Source organism: Furipterus horrens, unplaced genomic scaffold (assembly GCF_987537825.1).
Source record: "Furipterus horrens unplaced genomic scaffold, mFurHor1.1.pri manual_scaffold_1, whole genome shotgun sequence".
In the NCBI taxonomy this organism is placed as follows: Eukaryota; Metazoa; Chordata; class Mammalia; order Chiroptera; family Furipteridae; genus Furipterus; species Furipterus horrens.
Genome location: NW_028327171.1, coordinates 28,986,933 through 29,004,226, shown reverse-complemented (window position 1 = coordinate 29,004,226; position 17,294 = coordinate 28,986,933). Strand labels below are relative to the sequence as shown.

The 17,294-nt window shown below is 37.1% G+C and overlaps 1 pseudogene; it reads left to right on the top strand.

Moving 5' to 3' along the window:
- The first annotated feature begins 14,828 nt into the window (after positions 1 to 14,828).
- Positions 14,829 to 16,765, top strand: LOC150020820 (N-acetylaspartylglutamate synthase A pseudogene; annotated as a pseudogene).
- The last annotated feature ends 529 nt before the right edge of the window (positions 16,766 to 17,294 follow it).

The window sequence follows — 17,294 nt, the reverse complement described above, 5'->3', positions numbered from 1 at the left end:
ATTTCCCAACTATACTCATTATTAACTGAGTTATTATCCATAAAGGTATATTTTGAGAAGTCCAAGGAACTCTTGGTATGGCCTCTGCTTTTTGTTTTTTTAATTTCTAATTTTGTGTGTGAGAATATCCTCCTAGCATTTCAGTGCACTCAGTTCTCTAAATCTCTGCATAAATGTTCACAGGAAAATAGCTGTCACCTTTCTTATTCTTTAATGTCAGTGAGTTCAGCTTCTTAATCTCCATTCATCCAATGTGTTCAATTAAAAAAAAAATTTCACTATTTTACTGAAAAGAACAGGAATTTTCATTGATATCAGTGCATTGTACAAATTATACAAATCATAAAAGCAAGTGAGAAATTTCTCATGTAATTGTGAAAAATCTTGCCTTCTAAGTAGCATATTGCTTAAGAAACAATACAACATTACTTTCCAATGTGTTTTCTCTCTTTTTAAATTTATTTTTATTGTATTTTTCCATTATCATTTATCCTCCTTATCCCTGCTCCGCCAGTAACCCCCACACTGTAGTCCATGTCCATGTTTTCTCAATCACAGGTATACTGCATCCCTGTTGCCCTGTTGATTACAAATAAGTACATTTCATTGTTTAACTGCCAGACAACTGATGTTTAAAGCTTATGTTTTAATTGGAAACTCTAAATATATAAAAATTCAAGAAAAGAAAAAATGTATATCATCTTTGAGACTTAACTGAGATCATTAATAAGTATATTTATTTTAATGATATTGTATGGAGAACATCAGCTCATAATTGACTGAATCACAAGAAACATGTAATAGCTAAATCTATCTTCAAAATGTACACATTTAAGTAAAACAAGTATGTATGTATAAATAATATTTTCACCCAGAGAATGAGCAAGATATTTTTTAAAAAACCAAATGATAAAAATAACTGGCCTTTTTACAAATATTCCCTCTGTCCCAAAAATTAGTCCTTTGGGGTTTGTGTGTGTGTGTTTGTTGGCAGTTGGGGGCACAAATTATATTTGTGAAATAAAATAGCTCTTAATAGCTTATTAATCATATAAACATACTAGTGTGGTAAAACAGCTCATTGTGATTGATTTACATAATTACATGGATATTTGCATGTTAATACCCATGTTACATGATATAGTTTAAAAATATATATTCTAAAAGGGCAAAAATACAAATAAATTAAAAATTAACTTACTCAGATATATTAAAATATACTTTATTTTCACAGACATTTACCTTGATTGCTTGATCCCTTATTTAAATTTATATATCTATAATAAATAACTCCATAAAACACGATTTATTAAACTACTTTTTATTTTATTAACCATAAATAAATTACCATGATTTGAATGTTTTAATAATCTAATACATATCTTATCTATATAAAATCATATTAGTGTTTAGGAAAATATTTAGAATCAAACCTTAAACTATTTTTCTTATTACAAAGCATGCCTAGATTATCAGTCATAATTGAACCAAGTGAATATATATGACATATGGGTTTGATGCAGTTGCATGCAGATCTTAAAAATCAATATTTTTAATCCAGCTTAGTAGTATTTTAAGCAGTCTACCTCAAATGTCAAATAATATATAAATTTGTGGTTTCCCTAAATACCACATTTTCCTTTTTGGAAACACAAACAATATTGCTAAGTGGTTTAAAAATATGTAAATGTAAAGCCACAAAATAAGACAATTTCTGATTAAATATAAGAAACCACCACTAATATTTCTGAAAAAGTCATGGTATGAATTTCAAACTATTATATTTTGCAAAGTTGTCCATTTTATTGCGAATTTTTAAAACAATGAGTACATTGTACTTTATTATAGGGTGTATTTGAATAATTTATGGCCATCAATCCTTTAGGTGTTATACAACACATTTGATTTAAGTATTATAAAAACCAATCTTTAAAAGTGAGAATTTTATTTGGGTTGCATTTACTTTATAAGATTGTATTTTCCTGACAGCTAAAGGCCTTTTCTTTTTTCTTTTTCTTTTTTCTTTCTTTGCAACACATTTTATTTTATTTAGGTGTTTATCAGGCTTTTCTGTGCTTAACCTCAAAAACTTTAAAACACCAAAGCAGTCAACATTGACTAAGACATAAAACATGCTATTGTTTGTCTTTGCTTTTCAAGTTCTTGTGTTTTTAATCTGTGATTTCCTGAAGATAATTTCAAAGGCCCTATAATTTGAAGGCACTAAAATTCTCTTTCAGAAGAACAAGCTATAATTAATTAATTAAATTCTAAAATGATTTGATAAAATAAAGCACTTGTTTTAATAATTAAAAATAAATATATGTGGTAGGTGGTTGTTTCAGAGTTTTGTACACAGCAAATTAGGCTCTCTTATTTTTGGCTGTATTTCCATCACACAGTTATCTATATGAGTTTTTATATTGTTGGTCTTAATAAGTATTATTTGCTTTACCTTCATCAACAGAATATCTTAAAAGCTCATAAAATATACATCTTAAAAAAGATAATAGATTGCACTATATCCTTGTGGTTTCCTTTTCGAATTGTGGATAGCCAGAGGCTCAGGAAATGTGGGAATGACATCCATCTGCTATATTTTAGACACTGAGATATTTTGAAAAATGAGGAAATGCCAATAGATCAAGCTAAGAAGGTCAAAAGAACAAGGAAACCAACACCACTAACCTATTATAATTTGCTTTTGTAATGTATATTTAAGAGTCAAAGATGTTTGTTGCATGGAATAATATACAATAATAAAAATTCCTATGCCTACAAATTTTTTATGATCCACCCACCAAGAGATCACCAAATGTATACTATTGCATGACGAAGGGAAAACCGAACTCCTTTGTGTTTATACTAAAAGATGTTGAAGATATCTTGCTACTTTTACATTCTGAAAAGTGAATAAACAATGGAGCTCTAGGCAGGATACAATAGAAGTGAAGTGCCATTAGGAGAAGGATCTTGCAATTTGGGGCTGTACATTAGCAATTAGGAGCCACTGTGGTAACATTTCTCATGTTGGAAGAGGTCATTTACTAAATAGACTGTGAACTGAAAGAGCAAATACACATTCCAAATGTTAGCTGGTATTCCCTTCTCTCAATGAGGATCAAGAACAGTTTGAACACATTTCAACTACTTGTAATTTACAATTTACTTTTAATGTTATGTTTCTTTTTTTAAGAACATTTATCTTCGTAACCTGCATGAAACATTTTGATTTCAGTAGGTAGGTAAAAAATAAAAGAACAATTACATTTTAAACTTAACAAAAATGATTGTGTGTTTTCATATAGTACAGATTTAAAGTAATAATCTAACAATATAATGTGGAATGTTATAAATAAAACTTTTGTAGGAGCCTAATTTACAAATTTTAGAATAACTTTTCTTTGAAAAATGAATAATAGTAAATAAATTCTCTTTGAAAATATATTTAATGATATTTACAGTTTTATTACCTCCACTATACAAAAGAGAAAATTGAATCTCAAAACCCTCCAGTAATGTCGACATAATATTCTATCATAACTTACTAAAAAGGCAGATAGCTTTTGGTTTTATGATAATTTTTCACAGATGATTCAAAAGAAAATACATTTTTAGACCAATAGATAAATATATTTCTTGTTATATACTTATTTCTGAGGTATTAGAGAAGGTAGGAAAAATCTTGGGTGTATTCCTTGGCAACTGATTACCTAAAAATATTTAGAAAAAAAAATTTGCAATAGCTCTATTACTTTATTTTTTTTTAATGTTTTTTATTGATTATATTGTTACAACAGTTCCAATTTTCTCCCCCTTGTTCCCCTCCCCCCAGCACCCCCCTCCCCCAGCGATCCCCCCCAAGTCCATACCCCTGGTTCGTAAAAATTAACTATCCCCCCCCTCTCAAATATTAGGACCCTTTGTAATCTTGTAAAGGACAATGGGCGAAGGTCTCAAGCTCCTCTAGCTGCTTCAAGCTGGACATGGTCGTCGTCCTACCTACTCTTGGGTCCAGAAAACCCTAATATGAGTGGGGGTGTGGAGGGGAGGGTGGCCTTCCCAAATGGGGAAGGATCGTGCAGACTCCAGGTCAGTTGGCTGCCTCCGGTCAACGGCGTGCTTGGTTCAACAGGCTGGTGTCCTTGTTGTGTTCGTTGAGTCTCAGGAGGCAGCGCTGCAGAGAGGATTAAGTGAGGCTTATGCGTACAGATAATCACTCAGGTAATGCGATCATAGGCTTATGTCCTCTGGTTCAATTTTGCTCATTTGTTTGTGTTGTTCATTAGTTTCCTGTAATAGGTGACAACATAAGGTATTTTTCTTTTGTTGCCTGGCTTATTTCACTAAGCATAATTTTCTCTAGTTCCATCCATGTTGTTGCAAATGGTAGAAGTTCCTTCTTTCTTTCTGCTACATAGAATTCCATTGTGTAAATGTACCACAGTTTTTTGATCCACTCATCTACAGATGGGCACTTAGGTTGTTTCCAGCACTTGGCTATTGTAAATAGTGCTGCTATGAACATTGGAGTGCATAGGTTCTTTTGAATTGGTGTTTCGGGATTTTTTGGATATAATCCTAGCAATGGAATTGCTGGTTCAAAAGGCAGTTCCATTTTTAGTTTTTTAAGGAAATTCCAAACTGTTTTCCACAGTGGCTGCACCAATCTGCATTCCCACCAGCAATGCACCAGGGTTCCCGTTTCTCCGCATCCTCTCCAGCACAAGTTGTTTGTTGATTTGTTGATGATTGCCATTTTGACTGGTGTGAGGTGGTATCTCATTGTGGTTTTAATTTGCATCTCTCTGATGGCTAGTGATGTTGAGCATACTTTCATATGTCTATGGGCCCTCTGTATGTCTTCTTTGGAGAAGTGTTTGTTCAGGTCCTTTGCCCATTTTTTAATTGGGTTGTCTGTCTTCTTGGTGTTGAGTCGTATGAGTTCTTTATATATTTTGGAGATCAATCCTTTGTCTGAGATGTCATTGGCAAATATATTTTCCCATATGGTTGGTTTCCTTTGCATCTTGCTGATGTTTTCTTTAGCTGAGCAGAAACTTTTTAGTTTGATGTAGTCCCATTTGTTTATTCTTTCCTTTATTTCCCTTGCCTTAGGAGATATATCAGTGAAAATGTTGCTACGTGGGATATCTGAAATTTTCCTGCCTATTTTTTCCTCTAGGACTTTTATGGTGTCACGGCTTACATTTAAGTCTTTGATCCATTTTGAGTTTATTCTGGTGTATGGTGTGAGCTGGTGGTCTAGTTTCATTTTTTTGCATGTCCCTGTCCAGTTCTCCCAACACCATTTGTTGAAGAGGCTCTTTTCATTCCATTTGATGTTCTTTCCCCCTTTGTCAAATATTAGTTGACCATATGAACCTGGGCTTATTTCTGGGCTCTCTATTCTGTTCCATTGATCTATATGTCTGTTTTTATGCCAGTACCAGACTGTTTTGATTACCGTGGCCTTGTAGTATAGTTTGATATCGGGTATTGTGATTCCTCCTACTGTGTTCTGCCTCAAAATTGTTGTGGCTATTCGGGCTCTTTTTTGGTTCCATATAAATTTTTGAAGTATTTGTTCTAGGTCTGCGAGATATGTTGCTGGTATTTTAATAGGGATTGCATTGAATCTATAAATTGCTTTGGGTAGTATGGACATTTTAATGATGTTGATTCTTCCCATCCATGAGCATGGTATACGGTTCCATTTATTTGTATCTTCTTTAATTTCTTTCTTCAGTGTTATGTAGTTTTCTGTGTACAGGTCTTTTACCTCTTTGGTTAAATTTATTCCTAGGTATTTTATTTTTCTTGTTGCTATGGTAAATGGGATTTTTCTTTCAGTTTCTATTTCTGAGTTTTTATTGTTGGTGTATAAAAATGCCTTCGATTTCTTAATATTGACTTTGTATCCTGCTATTTTGCCGAATTCACTTATTAGATTGAGTAGTTTTTTTGTGGAGTCTAAAGGATTTTCTATGTACACTATCATGTCATCTGCAAATAATGACAGTTTTACTTCCTCTTTTCCAATTTGGATGCCTTTTATTTCTCTTTCTTGTCTGATTGCTGTGGCTAGAACTTCCAAGACTATGTTGAATAGGAGTGGAGAGAGCGGACATCCTTGTCTTGTTCCTGATTTCAGGGGGAATGCTCTCAGTTTTTGCCCATTGAGTATGATGTTGGCTTCAGGTTTCTCATATATGGCCTTTATTATGTTGAGGTATGCTCCCTCTATTCCCATTTTGCTGAGAGTTTTTATCATAAATGGGTGTTGTACTTTATCAAATGCTTTTTCCGCATCTATTGATATGATCATGTGGTTTTTGTCTTTCATTTTGTTTATGTGGTGTATCACGTTTATTGATTTGCGAATATTAAACCATCCTTGCATCCCTGGGATGAATCCTACTTGATCGTGGTGTATGATCTTTCTAATGTGTTGCTGGATCCGGTTTGCCAATATTTTGTTGAGGATTTTAGCATCTATGTTCATCAGCGATATTGGTCTGTAGTTTTCTTTCTTTGTTGTGTCCTGACCTGGTTTTGGAATTAGGGTTATACTGGCTTCATAGAACGAGTTTGGGAGTCTTCCCTCTTCTTGTATCTTTTGGAATAGTCTGAGGAGGATAGGAGTTAGTTCTTTCCTAAATGTTTTGTAGAATTCACTTGTGAAGTCATCTGGTCCTGGGCTTTTGTGTGCTGGGAGTTTTTTGATTACTGCTTCAATTTTGCTAGCTGTTATTGGTCTATTCAGACTTTCTGCTTCTTCTTGATTCAGTTTGGGCAGACTATAGTTTTCCAGGAATCTGTCCATTTCTTCTAGGTTGTCAAATTTCTTGCCATACAGTTGTTCATAATAATTTCTTATAATTCTTTGTATTTCTGTGGTATCAGTTGTGATTTCTCCTCTTTCATTTCTGATTTTATTTATTTGGGTTCTCTCTCTTTTTTTCTTGATGAGCCTGGCTAAAGGCTTGTCAATTTTGTTTATCTTTTCAAAGAACCAGCTCCTACTCTTGTTGATCTTTTGAATTGTTACTTTAGACTCTATGTCATTTAATTCTGCTTTGATCTTGATGATTTCCTTCCTTCTACTTGATCTGGGTTTTGCTTGTTGTTCTTCCTCTAGTTCTTGTAGCTGTAGGGTTAAATTTTTTATTAGAGATTCTTCTAGCTTTTTTAGGTAGGCTTGTATTGCTATGAACTTTCCTCTTAAGACTGCTTTCGCTGTATCCCATAGGTTTTGGGTTGTTGTGTGTTCATTATCATTGGTTTCCAGGAACTTTTTGATTTCTTCCTTGATGTCATTGTTAACCCATTCATTATTTAATAGCATGTTATTCATTCTCCATGAGTTTGAATGTTTTTGAGTTTTTTCCTTGAGGTTGATTTCCAATTTTAAGGCATTGTGATCTGAGAAGATGCTTGATATAATTTCAATTTTCTTGAATTTATTGAGGCTTGTTTTGTGTCCTACCATGTGGTCTATCTTTGAAAATGTTCCATGTGCACTTGAGAAATATGTATATTTTGCTTCTTTGGGGTGTAAACTTCTATATATATCGACTAAGTCCATTTGATCTAAAGTGTTGTTCAGTGCCTCAGTATCTTTGGTGTTTCTTTGCTTTGATGATCTGTCCATTGTTGACAATGGGGTGTTAAAGTCCCCTACGATGAGTGTGTTGCTGCCTATATCTTTCTTGGAGTCTTTCAAAAATTTCCTTACATATTTGGGTGCTCCTAAGTTGGGTGCATATATATTTATAAGGGTTATATCTTCTTGATGGATTTTTCCCTTAAGTATTATGAAATGCCCTTCTTTGTCTCTTTTTATGGACTTTGCTGTGAAATCTGTTTTGTCTGATATAAGTATTGCTACCCCGGCTTTTTTTTCATGTCCATTTGCTTGGAATACATTTTTCCATCCCTTTACTTTCAGTCTGTGTAGATCTTTTGTTCTAAGGTGGGTCTCTTGTAGACAGCATATATGTGGGTCATTCTTTCTAATCCATTCAGCTACCCTATGTCTTTTAATTGGAGCGTTTAATCCATTTACGTTTAAGGTTATTACTGATAAGTACTTATTCATTGTCATTTTCCCCCTTTGTACTCGTGTTCTTCTCTGTTTCTCTCTGTTTCTTTATCTTTTTAGAGCAGACCCTTTAGCATCTCTTGCATTGCTGGTTTGGTGGAGATGTATTCTTTTAGTCTTCCTTTGTCTGAGAAACTCCTTATTTCGCCTTCCATTTTGAATGAGAGCCTTGCTGGGTAGAGTATTCTTGGTTGTAGGCCTTTGTTTTTCATTGCTTGGAATATTTTTTGCCATTCCCTTCTTGCTTGTAGTGTTTCTGCTGAGAAATCTGAGGATAGCCTTATTGGAGTTCCCTTGTATGTTATTAGTTGTTTCTCTCTTGCTGCTTTTAGGATTCTCTCTTTGTCTTTGGATGTTGCCATTTTAATTATGATGTGTCTTGAGGTGGGCCTGTTGGGGTTCATCTTCATTGGGACCCTCTGTGCCTCCTGGATTTGCGTGACTCTTTCTCTCCTCATGTGAGGGAAGTTTTCTGTCATTAGTTTTTCAAAGAGGTTTTCTATCCCTTGCTCTTCTTCTTCTCCTTCTGGAATTCCAATGATACGGATATTGTTACATTTCATGTTGTCCTGCAGCTGTCTTAGAACCTCTTCAGTCTTGTTCAGTCTTTTTTCATTTTGTTGCATTGTCTGGGAGTTTTTGTGTACGTTGTCCTCCAGCTCGCTGATCCGATCTTCTGCTTCCTCTAGCCTGCTTTTAATTCCTTCTACTGTGTTCTTCAATTCAGAGATCGTATTCTTCATTTCCTCCTGGCTCTTATTGATAGCTTCCATGTCTTTTTTGATGCTGGTATAATTCTCAGTAAGTTCCTTATAGTTCTTCTGGAGTTCACTGTAGTTTTTCTGGAGTTCTTTGTAGTTTCCGCTGAGCTCATTTAGCTTCTCCATAATCCATGTTTTAAATTCTGTATCTGATATGTTGCTCCCCTCTATTTCATTTAGCACTCTTTCTGGGGATTCTACCTTTCCTTTTGATGGGGGGTTGTTTCTCTGTCTCCCCATTTTTGTGATTCCTTTTGTTTGTTGGTGCTTCTTAGAATGATCAGTTCTTCCTGGATCTGCCTCTGGTAGCGTCAGATCATGTACCAGACTGGCCCTAGGCAGCCTGTTGGAGACTTCCAGGGATCTACTGCCTTTGTCTCTCTTCTTTAGTTGTTACTATACTCAATCTGTGATCAGCCGTCAGGCTTAAGGACCGTGGGTGTGGCAACTTAATTCCTGTAGGCAGGGCTTTTATTTCCCCTTAGTATGACACCACTTGGAGGGGGATGGTCTGCTGCTGTACTGGGGCTGAGTCAGCACTGGCTGGTCCCTGGAGGAGGTTAGTGTAGCTTCCACTTACTCCTCCACCCTCCTGGATCTCCGTCTGTGTTGTCCTTGATGATATTTCTTTAATCTGTCTGGTTGTATTTCAGCTACTTTTTGGTGGATCTTTTTCTCTGGTTAGTTGATTGAGAGTCACTCTGCCCACCTTGTCTTGAGATCTTTTGTGAAGGTGCTGCTAAAACATAATTACACAACCCAGGCAAGAAACCCACACCCTCCAATGTCTCCCCCAAATACAATCCCTCTATAGGCTGCAAATGAGCCCGTGTTAATATACTTGTGGAGATACTGGGACTCTTATTTCGTAGGAGAAACAGAAAGGAGTTGTTTTAAATGAAGGAAGGGTAATTTTTGAGCTGGAAGTTGATAGAGTATTAATATTAGCAATTGGGATCAAGGTTATGTAAGAGAGCAATTAACACTTACACTGTCTGTTTGAAAAGGAGGGGAGGGTTACAGTGTGGAGAGAGAAAGTGGAAGTGTATAGTATTAGGATTATATAATCGGTATATACTATATGATTAGCGTGGGAGGTAGGGTAGACACAACAGACATCCAGGTAGACAGACAGCCAGAAATTGAAAGAGAGGGCTGGGGAGGTTAGAAGGTAGGAAATAGATTGAGAGAGAATTTTTTAAGGATAAAAATACAGAGTAGAAGATAGCAAGACAGGAAGGGAGAGAGGAAAGAGAGAGAGAAAGTAGAGAAGAGAAGGGTAGGAGAGAGAACAGAAGAAGAAGGGGAGGTAGAAGAGAGGGGACTGGATTAAAATTCTTTTTTAAATTATATGTTATAAAAAAGATTAGGAGATTAAAACATGATATAAAGTTGCAAGATAGAGAGAAAAGGTGAATATAGAGAGAGAGGAATAGGAGATAGGAAAGCAAGAGGATTTGGGAGGAAAAGAGCTCAGAGGAGGGAAGGAAATCAGGAGGAAGAGGAGATATTAGGGAGGGGAGGATTGAAATTGAAGAGTTGGCAAAAGATAGGATGAAGGAGAGAAATACAAGAGGTAGGGAAAGAAGTGGGGGGGGGGGGTAGAAAAAGAGAAGGGGTAAGAATAGGAGAGTAAAGGAAGAGGGTGATAGATTAGAATTATAATTTGAATATTAAGAGATTAGAATATAAAGTGTAATAGGGAGAGAGAGAGATTATGTATAGGGAGAGAAGGAAAATAAGGACAAGAGATGAAATAAAAATGAATGTAGACTGAAGGGGGACAAAATAAAGAAAGAAATTTAATAAAGTTGAAGGTGAGTAGCGCAGAGAAAGGAGAGGGTGAGAAAGGGAGAGAACTTAAAATTATAAAATTAACTGAGAATAGGATGCAGGGGAGAATGCTAAGGGGAGAGAAGGGGGGAAGGGGAGGGGAGAAAAGGAGCGAGAATAAGAAGGGACTGACAGTAGGGGTAGTTAGAGAGAGAGTGAGAGATAAAAGAATGAGGATTTTAACTCAATTCAACTTTTATGCACAGTCTCTGGGTGTTTTTGGTTTGTTTGTTTTTTGGTTTTTCCTTGCTTCCTTCCTGAGTCTGCTCCTATTCAAAATTCCATGAGTTTCAAATCTTTTCTGGTTGGTTGGCTGGCTGTGGGAGGGTTCTGCTTGATTCTGGGGTTGCTAGTCTTTTTTTCGTAGGCCTACCACCGCTCTGCTGTGAGCTGCCTTTAGTAGTCCCCTCCTGAGGCAGCCTCAGCCCTCCTCAGGCTTGTCCAGCTACTCCTTCCCTCTGTTGGTCCAGCCTGTGCCTGCCAGCAATCCCCGCCCTGCCTCCGGTCCTGTCTCTATTCCCAGGCTACAGCTTCTGCTCTCTTTCCTGTCTATATGCCTGCGCACCCCACCTCTCTCCCTGTCTCAGGATCGTCCTTTTGTTCTGCAGGACTCTGGCACAGTCGGTCAAAGTGCTGGGCCCAGTGGCCCTTTCCTGCCCAGGGCCTCTCCCCTAGTCTGGAGCTTTGCAGTGGCTTTCCCGCATGGGCTCTTCTCCTTGCCCCAAAACTGTCTCTATTCCGACTACAGCTTCCGCTGGCTTCCCTGTCTATCGGCCTGCGCGCTCTATCTTTCTTCCCGCCACAGCACCGTCCCTTTGTTCTGTGGGACTCTAGTGTGGTCGGTCGGCGCAGCACTCTCCTACCCCGGAGCTCTCTGCCGGTCTGGAGCTCCGCAGCAGCCCTTCCCTGCGGGCCCTTCTCCCCGCCCTAAAACCGTCTCCCCTCCAGAACCTCCGCCTCCGCCCTCTTCCCTACCTACACACCCTGCGCGTCCCACCTCTCTCTTAGCCCCAAACCTGCCCTTTGTTCTGTGGGATTCTAGCGCGACTAAAGAGCAAACACTGATTTCAAGACCACAGTTCTCCCCCGGTCCGGAGTTCCAAAACAGCTTTTCTGTGCGGCCCGTCTCCTAGCCCCAAAACTGCTCCTTTGTTCTGTAGGGCCCTAGCGCTAGTGCTGGGCGCGCCCGGGATGCCGAGCTTTCCGTCGGAGGTTGCAGCTGAGGATGTTTCTCTCTAGACTCAGGTCACACAGTTTCTCCCAGTCCTGGTTGTTCACTGTTCTCTCCCTCCTCTGGCTTTTTCGGCCAAATCCTCTCCCTAACTCCCTACAAGAACCCACTCCCGGCTAGTGAGCTCTCCGGCTTGATACTGCTAACGCACGGAGTCTCAGAATGACTCAGCCTGCAGTTTGTGACAAACCCCTCCACCCTCCTCCATGCTGCTCCCACGATCTCCTCCCCGTTCACGTTATCAGATATTCCCACTCACTCAGTCATTCCTCCCCGAGTTTGTTCCTCCTGGATTGTCTCCTTAACAGGAGCGAGCTGAGAACACTGTTCCTACTCCACGGCCATCTTGGTCCCCCACAGCTCTATTACTTTAAATTGCTGTCTGCCTTAATATTTCAATTCTATGTGAACAAATTTTGTCCCCTTTGTTCTGGCCATCACCACACTGTTGTCTGTGTTTATGAGTTATGCATATATGTTCTTTGGCTAATCCTTCACCTTCTTTTATCCAGTCCTCCCTATCACCTCCCCTCTGACAGCTGTTTGTTCCATGTTTCCATGCCTTTGTTCTTATTTTGTTCATCAGTTTATTTTGTTCAGCACCCTTATCTTCATATCAACATTATTTACAATAGCCAAGATCTGGAAACAGCCCAATGGCCCATAGTAGATGAGTGGATTAAGAAATAGCCTATGGTACATTTACACAATAGTATACAATGCAGCCATAAAAAAGAAGACACTCTTACCTGTTGCAACAGCATTGATGGAACTAGAGATTATTATGCTAAGTGTAATAAACCAGTCAGAAAAAAACAATAACCCACTGTGATTTAATTTATATTTTTCTTTTGACTAGTGATGTTGAATATATTTTATCAGTTTATTTGCCATCTGTAAAAGTGTTTTCATAAATTGTTCAAATATTTTGCCCATTTTTATTTGAGTTTTATTATTGAGTTTTAGGAGTATTCTCTGTGTTTGTATACAAGTTCTGATAAGATATATGATTTACAAAATTGTTTCCCAATTCTTATTTTGAAGGGCAATATTTTTAGTTTCCATGAAGTCAACTTACCAACTTTTCTTTATTGATCATGTTATTGATGACACAGCTAAGAAGTTTTTGGCTAAGACAAAGCCAAAAATGTTGTCTTCTCTGATTTCTTCTGGAAATTTTATAGCTTTATGCTTTACATTTGGGTCTATGATTCACTTAAAATCAATATTTGTATATTGTATGAGGAATGTATCAAAGTTTATTCATGTATGGATGTCCAATTATTACAGTACTCTTTGTTGGAAAGATTATAATTTTTCCACTAAATTGTCTTCACTGTTTTATCAAAATCATTTGTTTGTATATTGTAAATTTATTTCTGAACTTTATTTTGTTCTATTGGTCTATTCATCTATATATATCTATCTATGTCACCTAGAAAATTAAAATACACTATCTTAAAGATGTAAATAAAGTCATTGCATAGCTTAAAAATGTGTCCATTAGCATTATTAAAACAAAATTGAAATTTTAATATCAAAATAATAGTGTTTGAAGCAATGCTTAGTAACAACTTTAAAGCATTGAAACAATTATAGAGCATTTGTTACAAATTAGGTATTCAAGTCTTTTTTATTGCTATGATTTTCCATGAAATTTCTACTTAATTTCAAACAAAATTCAGAAGCTTATTCTTCTGGTCAGTTTTATTTCTGTTCACCTGAACACAGACTCTCTAAAATATTTTGCATTGATTTTTAAATGATTTTGCTCTCATAGAAGATACTTAATGGCTATGGCCTTGTGCTTTCATGGGAGACCTTTTGTCACTGCATGTACCTTGTTGTTCCCTTAGACCTGAATCTGCTGTTTTTCTTTTTAATGTGTTCTAATCATAACCTTCAGACAATATGAGCAAAAATGTTTGCTAATTAGGTCCCTCAATAGGAAGTAAGTTCCATGCTGAACTTCCAAATGACTACCCTATTATAATTTTGTAAAGCTTGCTTGAAATAATACCTTAGTAAGCACCACTTTGAACTATTTTTTATTTTCAAAGATTTAAATTTAGTTTTAAAATTCCCAATATATTTTAAATCTCAGCATTCTAAGACACTTTACTAGGAGAGTTGAGAAGTAAAGTTAATAATTGTATATAGTGATGTTTCAAGATATGTGGTAAGTGGTTACATGGCAATATAACAGCAATAATATATTCCCATAAGAAAAAAACAAGAAATAATCATTACTCTATATGTCATCCATATGCTGGCAACAACAAATAGGAATATATACATATTAATCCCACCACTAACTTTGTAATCTCCTTATGAAATACTCCTTATTTTTTGAATGAATGAATACCTAGATAAAAACCAAATTTTATAAAATTTGTTTTTATTATGTAACAAGAAAACTGATTAATTTTAATAACATAACATAGGTTTGATGACAATGCACATATATAATTGTAGAGAATCTTTTACCTTTCTACTATTATATATTTTTACTTAAACCTGTATAAATGAATATATATGTATACATATACCCTTTTGATATATGTAATCAAAAGCTTCTCATATTTTCTGCAAACTTTTACTTAATAGCTGTAAATATCTCTAATTTTCATTTGGAAAATAATTTGCAAGTTAAATCTTTATCTATATTTAGAAATTATGTAGCTAGACATTTACTACATTTGTCAAATTATGCTAAGTGAAATACGCCAGTCAGAGAAAGACAAATATTGTATGATTTCACTCATATATGGAATCTAATGAATAACTTGAACAAGGAAAATAGAGACAGACTCTAGATACAGAGCAGGATGATGGCTAAGGAGGAAGGGGAGTTTAGGGGGTGGAGGGATCAGGCAAAAAGGAAAAAGAAATTATGGACATGAACAGCAGTAGAGTGAGTACTAGAAGAGGGGGATATAAGGAGACTAATGGCAATGAAAAAAACAATTAAAAAATATAACTCTATAGCATCACTAAAACCAAACTCATCTATTGTTAAATTATAATCTTATTATTTATAATTTAACAATAGATGTGAAACAGAGATCAACAGTTTAAGCTTGACTCAGCCACTTTGAAGCTTTTATTTTTTAGCTAAGGCAGATCATTATATCTCTCCGTGTTTTTGTTTTAATGAAGCTGATCATGTGTAAGGCTCAAATTTGAAATCTTCAAGATTTATGCCGTTAATTGAAATGTTATTTCTTGCTGTTTCTCCCATTGTTCTTAATAATATGTTGAGAAAATAATGTTATCCATGTCAGTTTCTACAATTAAAAATAGAAGCAAAACTTCTTAAATTGTTTATGATCAAATTACGAATGTAAATAGCTGAGCAAAAAGTGATGATTTTATTAAGTGATGAGATATTTTGGTTGATCTTTATTTTTAATTTGTAAAAATTTCTCCTTTAAAAGATGAGTAAGTATGTTTCTTAAAATTAATTTAAATATTATATGTAAAACTTCAAGGGATATCATCTGATATGTTTAACGATTAATAACTAGTTCATTTTAATGCACTTGGTTTATTTTACGTTTTTTTGACATTTTGTTTCTAGAGTTTCAGGCTATACCAATCTATCCTGCCAGCCAGAGCGAGTGGCCAGGGGAGCCAAGGGGATCCGCGCCCGCCGGGCACCTCTGTCCCAGCCGCCACGTGCTCCCAGCTCTGGATCCTGGGGGACCGGTGCATCGGTGAGGACTACCCGTAGGTGCAGATCCTGCGCGCCCTCCAGCAGCGCTGCTCGGAGCAGAGTATGCACTTTCGAGCAGTGTTCATGGACCAGATCGCTGTCGCCGTTGTTGGTGGCCACCTCGGCCTCCAGCTGAACCAGAAGGCACTCACCACCTTCCCAGATGTGGTGCTTGTTCGGGTGTCCACACCCTCACTGCAGTCAGACAGTGACATCACGGCCCTGCGACACCTGGAGAAGTTGGGCCGCCACACACAGAGCATTTTAAATTGCATCAACAAACCTTGGACATCCCAAGAGCTGACCGGACACCTTCTCCTATGGTGGGCATGAAGACTTTTCAAAGATGATTGCTGAAGCTGAGCCCCTGGGCTCCCCAGTCGTGGTGAAGAGCACATGAGGACACCAGGGAAAAGCTGTTTTTCTTACAAGAGATAAATGTCACCTCTCAGACATCTGCCATCTGATCCTCCACTCCATGATGTGCCCTACCTGTTCCATAAGTATGTGAAGGAGTCACACAGCAAAGATACCCGGGTGGTGGCGGTCGGGGGCCAGGTGATAGGCTCGACGCTTCGCTGCTCCACAGATGGACGGATGCAGAGCACCTGCTCTCTCGTTGGTGTGGGCGCCATGTGCCCGCTGACGGAACAGGGCAAGCAGCTGGCCATTCAGGTGTCCAACATCCTGGGCATGGAATTCTGTGGCATTGATCTCCTCATCATGGACGACAGCTCCGTCGTGGTGTGTGAGGTAAACGCCAACGTTGGTTTCCTCGCTTTCAACCAGGCACGCAACTTAGACGTGGCTGGGATCATTGCAGACTATGTCATGTCCTCGCTGCCAAATATGCAGACTGGGAAGATGGCCATCTTCCCAGGACTGTCTAGTCCCAGGGAGAAGAAAGAGCCAGATGGCTGTGCGTCAGCTCAGGGGGTTGCAGAGAGCATCTACACCATCAACAATGGGTCTACCTCTAGTGAGAGTGAGCCTGAACTGGGAGAGACTGGGAGAGGTCCGGGGTTCCTCCGCAAGCACCACAGGCCCCCCCGCCGCCCACGCTGTCCGAACCCAGCTACAACATTAACAACAGGATTGCTTCCGAATTAAAACGGAAGTGAATTCCTGCATTTAAAGCATTTAAAGCAAATCCTACTGTTTTCTTAGTAGTTTTGAATGAATAAAATCTGGGCTAATGTGATTTCATTTGCACAGAAACTAGAAATCAAAAAAAAAAAAAAAAAAAAGGGTACTAGTTTTGAGTTCTTTAACAAAAAAGATCATTTATCTCAATATTTCTTTACATTACTTTGGACACACACTACACTTTAGTGAGAGATTAACAAATGGGTTGGAAGCAGGGATAAGAAAGGCTCATAGATATAGGAATACTTGCTTTTTTTGTAGCAATTTAAGAATAATTCTAACTTATAGTACACAATTTAATTTCATTGAAGATATTAGTCTTATTTGTTTGCTTTGCTTTGTTTTTCATAGAATAAATTCAAAAGAAAAGGTATTGATTAAAATAACTTATACCCTTCATGAATGAAAACAATGATTAAAGTGTATTGTAATAATATGACATGGTCGCCGATCTTTTAGCTAAATAGAAATAAAAAGAGTCCCAACTTTATGTAATTTAGCAGT